This window comes from Chrysoperla carnea (assembly GCF_905475395.1).
Source record: "Chrysoperla carnea chromosome X unlocalized genomic scaffold, inChrCarn1.1 SUPER_X_unloc_30, whole genome shotgun sequence".
Classification (NCBI taxonomy): Eukaryota; Metazoa; Arthropoda; class Insecta; order Neuroptera; family Chrysopidae; genus Chrysoperla; species Chrysoperla carnea.
In genome coordinates this window covers 15,001-25,000 of record NW_025408157.1, presented here as the reverse complement: position 1 = coordinate 25,000, position 10,000 = coordinate 15,001, and the positions used below count along the sequence as shown (strand labels likewise).

The following is a 10,000-nucleotide window of genomic DNA, read 5'->3' as shown; positions in this document are numbered from 1 at the left end:
AGCGCCATCCATTTTCAGGGCTAGTTGCTTCGGCAGGTGAGTTGTTACACACTCCTTAGCGGATTCCGACTTCCATGGCCACCGTCCTGCTGTCTTAAGCAACCAACGCCTTTCATGGTATCCCATAAGCGTCAATTTTGGCGCTTTAACTCTACGTTTGGTTCATCCCACAGCGCCAGTTCTGCTTACCGACGATCGATTTGCACGTCAGAATCGCTACGGACCTCCATCAGGGTTTCCCCTGACTTCATCCTGACCAGGCATAGTTCACCATCTTTCGGGTCCCAGCGTGTACGCTCTAGGTGCGCCTCTATTATAATATAATCCGAAAACTAAATTATAATAATATAAGACGCCCTAGGAGTGCGATATTTAATACATAATATAAATATATCCTCCTTTTATCATTTATAAAAAAATATAAATAATATTTACTTTCATTGTGCCTTTGGGTTTCATAAAATTTATAAATATTTCGATGAAAAAATATTTTATTCCCAATGACTTGCGTACATGCTAGACTCCTTGGTCCGTGTTTCAAGACGGGTCCTGAAAGTACCCAAAGCTATATCGTCGCTGACAGATAAATTTTTAATAAAAAAAAATGAGCCAGTTCATTATCATACACCTACTGACAGTTAAATAGTATCATATAACGGCATAAAATCCGTATATATAATATGTTTTAATAAAAAAACCTATTTATACTCGTGGTGGATCTGAACGCGTTAATAACGCGACTCAATATCAATTTATAATTAATACCATCAAACAATTAATCAAGAAACATAGGCGTTTAACATACACAAAATATTATCAAAAAATAATATTGTACATTAATCAACGCACCAATGCCTATAGATTAATATTTAATGGGTCGCAACGTCCTACAAGATGAGAAGTGCATACCTCGTTATCATACAATTAACAATATACAGCAGTGCATATATTTTTACTAAAAATAAATTCCTAATAAAAATTTTTGTCACATGCTAGTACAAATTGGTTGATTAACGATAAAAAGTAAATGAATCTCATCTTTCGACCTTTCGGGTTTCTCAGGTTTACCCCTGAACGGTTTTACGTACTCTTTAACTCTCTCTTCAAAGTTCTTTTCAACTTTCCCTCACGGTACTTGTTCGCTATCGGTCTCGTGGTAATATTTAGCCTTAGATGGAGTTTACCACCCACTTAGAGCTGCACTCTCAAGCAACCCGACTCTAAGGAAAGATTCACCTATCATCAATAATAATCACTACGGGCCTGGCACCCTCTATGGGTATATGGCCCCATTCAAGATGGACTTGGATGTATTATATAACAATAGGTTTATATTGAATCTTCCTAAACACTACATTCCCCAAGTGTCTGTTTATCAGCCACGGGGTTCAGTGCTGGGCTTATCCCTGTTCGCTCGCCGCTACTAAGGGAATCCTAGTTAGTTTCTTTTCCTCCGCTTAATAATATGCTTAAATTCAGCGGGTAATCTCACCTACTCTGAGGTCGTAAAAGTTTTTAGAAGTATTAAAACAAAAATTTTTTTTATATATTATGTTTTTGTTATATTTTATAAGTAAACAATTTTCTTAATTATTCATACTCAAATTTTTTTAATATTATTATATAATATTATTTTTATATTTATCTAAAGAGAAGAAAATAAAAAATAAATAATTATATATATTAATTTTTTTCGAGTATATTGAAAATTTTATTACAAATAAAATATTCCATAACAAAATATTAATATATAATATTTTTGTTTATTCTTCTTTATTTAATATTTTAAAAATATATTATTAATATCATTTATTATTAATATTATTATTAACATAAAGTTTTATAATATTATATATAAATGATAAAAAATAATATTGATATATTAATTTAAAAATGTCGACAAATAATAAAAAATATATAAATTTTAAATGCTATTAAAAACATTTTATATTTATTTTTTTCTTATATTTGGCGTAAAACATTCATATATAAATAATTTTACATTTCTTTTATAAAAATTTTATTTATCAATTTAATTAAATATGAAAAAATAAATTTTCTTTTTTAATTATTGATAAATTTCTTTTTCATAAAAAAAATTTTATGTAAAATAATCTTTTATTATATTAATATAATGTATACGACCCTCAGCCAGATGTGGTCCGGGAACAGTATCCAAGGACCGCAATGTGCGTTCGAAATGTCAATGTTCATGTGTCCTGCAGTTCACAAGTTGACGCGCAATTAGCTGCGTTCTTCATCGACCCACGAGCCAAGTGATCCACCGTCCAGGGTAATCTTTTTAAATTTTAAATGTAAGTATTATTATTAATAATAATCTTTATTTTTAATATAAAAAATAAAATTATTAATTTATATATCTTTATAAATTCTTTTAAAATAAAAAAATTTTTCTAGAATATAAATTATATATTTTATTTTAAATATATATATATAAATTAAAGATATTATGGTATTAATAAATATATACATAACATTTTTGATATTTTTGTTAGTGCTAGCTAGATATAATAATTAATATTTGGTATATTTTATAGAAATGTATTTATTTTTTTTTTATAAATTATTTTCTACATAAAAATATATATAATATTAATATGGTACAAAACAAATGGGTTTGTTTTTTAACATAATAACTTTTAATAAAAAAAAAGAAATATCAAGACAAAACATAAAGAAATTTAAATTTGAAATAAATTTTATTCTTTAAAAAAATTTTATCTTGTGTTTTCTTTATTTTTATTATATAACATAGAAAAATAAAAATATAGATTATATCAATTATAATCTTATTTTATTTTTCTTAATAGAGATTATATACATATAAACAAATAATTTCAATATATTCTATTTTTAATTTCACTTTTTTATAAGAGAAATTATTTATAGATTTTATTAATAATTATTGTTTAATAATAATAATAATATTGAATATAAAAATATTTTATATGTAACAAATATATTATTAATATTTATATAATATTCTCTATATTATATGTATAGATATATTATGTGTATAAAAAAAGTTTGGCGTATTACTTTAATATGATATCATAACCAAAATAAATCTCTTTTAACACATAATTACTATTATATATTTTGAGAAAATTACATATTAATATGTTATTTTGTTAAAAAAAATATTTCTTATCAATAATATTTTTATTTTTTGGAATATTTAAAAACAATACAAAAAATATAAATAAATATATTTTATATATATCGTTAATGATCCTTCCGCAGGTTCACCTACGGAAACCTTGTTACGACTTTTACTTCCTCTAAATGATCAAGTTTGGTCATCTTCCCAGCAACATCGGCAATATCAGAAATATTGCCGCGTACCAGTCCGAAGACCTCACTAAATCATTCAATCGGTAGTAGCGACGGGCGGTGTGTACAAAGGGCAGGGACGTAATCAACGCGAGCTTATGACTCGCGCTTACTGGGAATTCCTCGTTCATGGGGAACAATTGCAAGCCCCAATCCCTAGCACGAAGGAGGTTCAGCGGGTTACCCGGACCTTTCGGCCTGGGAGGACACGCTGATTCCTTCAGTGTAGCGCGCGTGCGGCCCAGAACATCTAAGGGCATCACAGACCTGTTATTGCTCAATCTCGTGCGGCTAGAATGCCGCCTGTCCCTCTAAGAAGAATTATTTGTACGCCGGCAGTAAAAACCACATCAAAAAACTGCGTACCCATACACCATAACATATGCAACATAAAGCACAATATATACAAAATATAATCTTGATCGTTAAATCTCAAAAATACATGCATATATAAATACAATACATAACACACATGAAAATGAATGAAATGGGAAACAAACAGCCGATGGGCCTTGAGATGCCGGTAAAGTACGTCTATTTAGCAGGCTAGAGTCTCGTTCGTTATCGGAATTAACCAGACAAATCGCTCCACCAACTAAGAACGGCCATGCACCACCACCCACCGAATCAAGAAAGAGCTCTCAATCTGTCAATCCTTCCGGTGTCCGGGCCTGGTGAGGTTTCCCGTGTTGAGTCAAATTAAGCCGCAGGCTCCACTCCTGGTGGTGCCCTTCCGTCAATTCCTTTAAGTTTCAGCTTTGCAACCATACTTCCCCCGGAACCCAAAAGCTTTGGTTTCCCGGAAGCTGCCCGCCGAGTCATCGGAGGAACTTCGGCGGATCGCTAGCTGGCATCGTTTATGGTTAGAACTAGGGCGGTATCTGATCGCCTTCGAACCTCTAACTTTCGTTCTTGATCAATCAAAACATTTTTGGCAAATGCTTTCGCTTCTGTCCGTCTTGCGACGATCCAAGAATTTCACCTCTAACGTCGCAATACGAATGCCCCCATCTGTCCGTATTAATCATTACCTCGGAGTTCCGAAAACCAACAAAATAGAACCGAGGTCCTATTCCATTATTCCATGCACACAATATTCAGGCAAAATTTGAGCCTGCCTTAAGCACTCTAATTTGTTCAAAGTAAACGTACCGGCCCACCTCGACACTCAATTAAGAGCACCGCGACGGGATTGCAATTGGGGGCTGCCACCGCTCTTAACGGTTAAACACTTACGACAAATTACATAATAAAAATATATATAATGCATTAAATAAATAATAACACTAAAATATACTTTATACATAATCTGTACCACCCACCGGTAGGACGTCCCACATAACATGCTAGTTAAACAATGCGAGCATTGAACCAACAGTGTAGGACACAGATTCGACTACGAGCTTTTTAACCGCAACAACTTTAATATACGCTATTGGAGCTGGAATTACCGCGGCTGCTGGCACCAGACTTGCCCTCCAATGGATCCTCGTTAAAGGATTTAAAGTGTACTCATTCCGATTACGGGGCCTCGGATGAGTCCCGTATCGTTATTTTTCGTCACTACCTCCCCGTGCCGGGAGTGGGTAATTTGCGCGCCTGCTGCCTTCCTTGGATGTGGTAGCCGTTTCTCAGGCTCCCTCTCCGGAATCGAACCCTGATTCCCCGTTACCCGTTACAACCATGGTAGGCGCAGAACCTACCATCGACAGTTGATAAGGCAGACATTTGAAAGATGCGTCGCCGGTACGAGACCGTGCGATCAGCTTAAAGTTATTCAGAGGCACCAAATTAAACGATGCAAATTAAAATTTACACCGATTGGTTTTGATCTAATAAAAGCATTCCTTCCATCTCTGGTCGGAACTCTGTTTGCATGTATTAGCTCTAGAATTACCACAGTTATCCAAGTAAATGTGGGTACGATCTAAGGAACCATAACTGATATAATGAGCCTTTCGCGGTTTCACCTTAATTTGGCTTGTACTGAGACATGCATGGCTTAATCTTTGAGACAAGCATATGACTACTGGCAGGATCAACCAGGGAACTATTTGTATTTATAATATTAAATATATAATAATATACATGATATTTTTGTTTTCTTATTATAAGAAAAAAAATTTTCATACAATAATTATTAATATATAATAATATTATTACAATTTCATTTTAAATATCAGATGGTCTCACCCATTACTGATATAAATTTTTTTTTTTTTATATCTCTATTGTTTTAAAATTAATAGAAAAAACATATGAGATATATATATTATTATTAATTTTTTTTTTTTCAAATATATATTTTATTATGTCATTTATATAATTTTTTTGCTTTTACAAAAAGAAATATATAACATGTTATTCATAATAAATATTATTGAATAAAAAAAAAAAATAATAATTATGATTTTTGTCAGACCATCACCAAATGGGTCTTAAAATATTTCAAACATTTTCTCATACTCGTCGCTAGATTGAAAGCGTCATTTATTTTTTAATTTTATTTAAAAAGTTAATTTTAAATAAAAAACGTTATAATAACACTTAATATTCTCGCTTGGTATGAGGTGAGTCAATGTAATATTATTTATAAAAATAATTTTTATATAAATATTGTGTGCTCATATGGGAGTGTAAAGTTTAAAACTTATAACCCATGAACTTGCTTTGACAAAAAAATTTATATGTTATTCTATTTATAATCAATAATTTAATAAAAAAAAAATTTTTTTTAAATATTGATATAAAAAGATATACATATAGAGGTTTTTTTACAAAATTCTCATTAATTTTTTTACAAAAATAATAATACAATATTTAATATCAAAATAATCCAAACTGATTACCATCCAGACTATTATCAATATATATAAGATTGTATTATTATTCATTTCAATACATATTTATTAAAACTGAGATAAAATTTCATATATTAATAAATATGCATGTGTAAAAAAAAAAATTTTTATATAATAATTGAAAATGTTTTTGCTATTATTTTGTATACATACATTAAATAATTGATAACAATTTAATACAATGTACACCTAAAAAATAATAACAGCATATACATATTCGAAACATTACTAGCAAAAAAACCAAAATACAATATTAAATATCAAAATAAACCAAACTGATTACCATCCAGAATATTTTGAGTATATATATATATATAATTTTGTATATTTTGCGTTCATGTTAATAAAATATATAAATGATACATATTTGAAAAGTGTTATTCTTCTTTCTGTTTTTTCGTAATATCATGGTGTCCATAGACATGCAAAAGCGTCATACCAAGCCATATACATACCTACACCACCTTTGTTGAATGATACACGAACAGTATGAAAATTAAACAACATATTCAATATCATTTTATATTATACTAAAATAAATGTTATTCTATTAAGAAAGTGTATATTTTTAAATTTGGCATTCATTACATAGTCAAAATACAATAATAATATAGATGATACATATACGATAATTGTTATTTTTCTTTCTGTTTTTTCGTGATATCATGGTGTCCATAGAATTGCAACGACGTCATACCAAGCCATATACAACTCTACACCACCTTTGTTGAATGATACACTTAGAGTATGAAAAATAAACAAATTATACTATATCATACTATATCATATATGTAAGACTGTTGAACATAATACCACAAAATACACTATTTCATATAGATATACATTCATTCTTGTCAACATAAAAGTACGTTATAAATGATACATATACAATAAGTTTTATTCCTCTTTCTGTTATTCCGTAATATCATAGTGTCCATAGAATTGCAACGACGTCATACCAAGCCATATACAACTCTACACCACCTTTGTTGAATGATACACGGACAGTATGAAAAATAAACAACCTATTCTATACCATTTAATATCATACTAAAACATGAAACAAATGTTATTCTATTAAAAAGTGTATTATTTTATTATATTTAGTATTCATTACACAGTCAACATACATAAATGATACATATACGATAAGTGTTATTCCTCTATCTGTGCATCCGTAATATCATAGTGTCCATAGAATTGCAACGACGTCATACCAAGCCATATACAACTCTACACCACCTTTGTTGAATGATACACGGACAGTATGAAAAATAAACAACTTATACTATACCATACTATATCATATGTGTGAGACTGCTGAACGTAATACCACTAATACACTGTTATACATAGATATACATTCATCTCATTAACTTACACGCACTATCCATCATATATATTAAAGACATTACACCCGGTGCTTCAAACTCAAAATATGATAATGTTTAAAATGGCTTTAAACATCATAAACTTTACAGAATAATCAAAATTTAAAGAAAAAAATTTTTAAAAAAAAATTTTTTTCAGCTAAAAATTTTTATTTTGGGACCAAAAAAATTTTTTTTTGCTTTTATCATATTTTATTAAATGAAATTTATGCATTATAATAAATTATTCAATAAACATTAATAATTATAATAAATTATTAAAAAATTTTTGGAATTAATGCAAATTTTTAGAAAAAAATGTATATTTTTTTTTTATATACAAATCGTACATGTTATATTGCGACAGGGTACCGGTATAATACATGTGATACATATGTAGATTTTCGAAAAAAATTTTATCCTTTTAAATAGTCCTAAATACTATATAAAGGTAAAATATATAGAATTTTTCGGGATTCATTAAAAAATTTTAGGGAAAAAATTTCATTTTATTTTATATACAAATCGTACATGTTATATTGCGACAGGGTACCGGTATAATACATGTGATACATATGTAGATTTTCGAAAAAAATTTTATCCTTTTAAATAGTCCTAAATACTATATAAAGGTGAAATATATAGAATTTTTCGGGATTCATTAAAAAATTTTAGGGAAAAAATTTCATTTTATTTTATATACAAATCGTACATGTTATATTGCGACAGGGTACCGGTATAATACATGTGATACATATGTAGATTTTCGAAAAAAATTTTATCCTTTTAAATAGTCCTAAATACTATATAAAGGTAAAATATATAGAATTTTTCGGGATTCATTAAAAAATTTTAGGGAAAAAATTTCATTTTATTTTATATACAAATCGTACATGTTATATTGCGACAGGGTACCGGTATAATACATGTGATACATATGTAGATTTTCGAAAAAAATTTTATCCTTTTAAATAGTCCTAAATACTATATAAAGGTAAAATATATAGAATTTTTCGGGATTCATTAAAAAATTTTAGGGAAAAAATTTCATTTTATTTTATATACAAATCGTACATGTTATATTGCGACAGGGTACCGGTATAATACATGTGATACATATGTAGATTTTCGAAAAAAATTTTATCCTTTTAAATAGTCCTAAATACTATATAAAGGTAAAATATATAGAATTTTTCGGGATTCATTAAAAAATTTTAGGGAAAAAATTTCATTTTATTTTATATACAAATCGTACATGTTATATTGCGACAGGGTACCGGTATAATACATGTGATACATATGTAGATTTTCGAAAAAATTTTTATCCATTTAAATGCTTCTAAATACTGTATAATGCAAATATATATAATAATTTACAGAATTAATACAAAATTTTTATTGTACAAATTCACATTAATAGTTAATTGGTTAAAAAAAAATTTCAATACACAATGGGAATCAGGCTATTTTATTGGAACTTATTTATAATTAATTCATAATATATTTTTCTATATAAATTGATTAATTGATTTTACATTCACCGTGTAAACGTATACACCATTCAAGTAACATAAAAAAAAAAAAAAAAAAAATTATTATTATATTCTAGTAATACATAATAGTTATTCGCTAAAAAATATTTAATAGACAATAAAAATCTGACTATTCTGTTGTGAACTTATAAATTATTGATTCAAAATATATTTCTCTACCTAAATTTATTAATTGTATACACGCCCCCATGTACGTTGTTCAAGTCATATATTATTTTGCATAAGGATTACAAATAAATATTATATAATAAATAAGAGTTAATAAAAATTTAAAATTTATTATCCATTTTAAATTTATCAGCTAAATAAATATTTTTACATTCTTTTAAATTATTACTTTTTATTGTATTAAGAGTATATATCTAGTTTTATTAATCTTAATCCTTTTACAAGCACTAATATTATTTATACATAATATATTTTTATTTTATGTATGGAAAGCATAACTTGCTAAATACATCCTAACAATTTAAAAACTTTTCATTTGATTAATATTATTTACAATAGCTAATATTAATAGAATCTGAATAATCAAAATTATTTCTTTAAATATATGAATTCCGAATGTAAGTGTCCATCATAATACTTCATTAAGTTTATATTTGGCTAGCAACCTGTTATGCATAAATTGCTTTAAAGGTTGCCTACTAAACATATTATAATTATAATTATTAACAATTTTTGTCAATTGCGATTGCATTTTTTAGTATAATCAATGGTAGCGATTATAAGTAAAAACAATTAAAATCATTATAATAATTGTTAGCGATTATAATCAATATTGATAAGATGGAAACAAAAAGTGTTTATTCATAAAAAAAGCTCTTTAATTTATTACATTTAAAAACAAAAATTTTCTAAC

General features: G+C 27.9%; 2 non-coding genes and 1 pseudogene across 2 annotated transcripts; all 3 read right to left on the bottom strand.

Annotated features, from left to right (window-relative positions):
- The window catches only part of LOC123304215, a 4,310-nt pseudogene extending 2,804 nt beyond the window's left edge, over positions 1–1,506 (bottom strand).
- Positions 1,507–2,141: 635 nt separating this feature from the next.
- On the bottom strand, positions 2,142–2,296 carry LOC123304216. The gene has a single exon (XR_006536257.1). It is a non-coding gene; the product is annotated as a 5.8S ribosomal RNA (ribosomal RNA).
- Positions 2,297–3,247: 951 nt separating this feature from the next.
- On the bottom strand, positions 3,248–5,403 carry LOC123304219. Its single transcript, XR_006536260.1, has one exon. It is a non-coding gene; the product is annotated as a small subunit ribosomal RNA (ribosomal RNA).
- Positions 5,404–10,000: the final 4,597 nt, after the last annotated feature.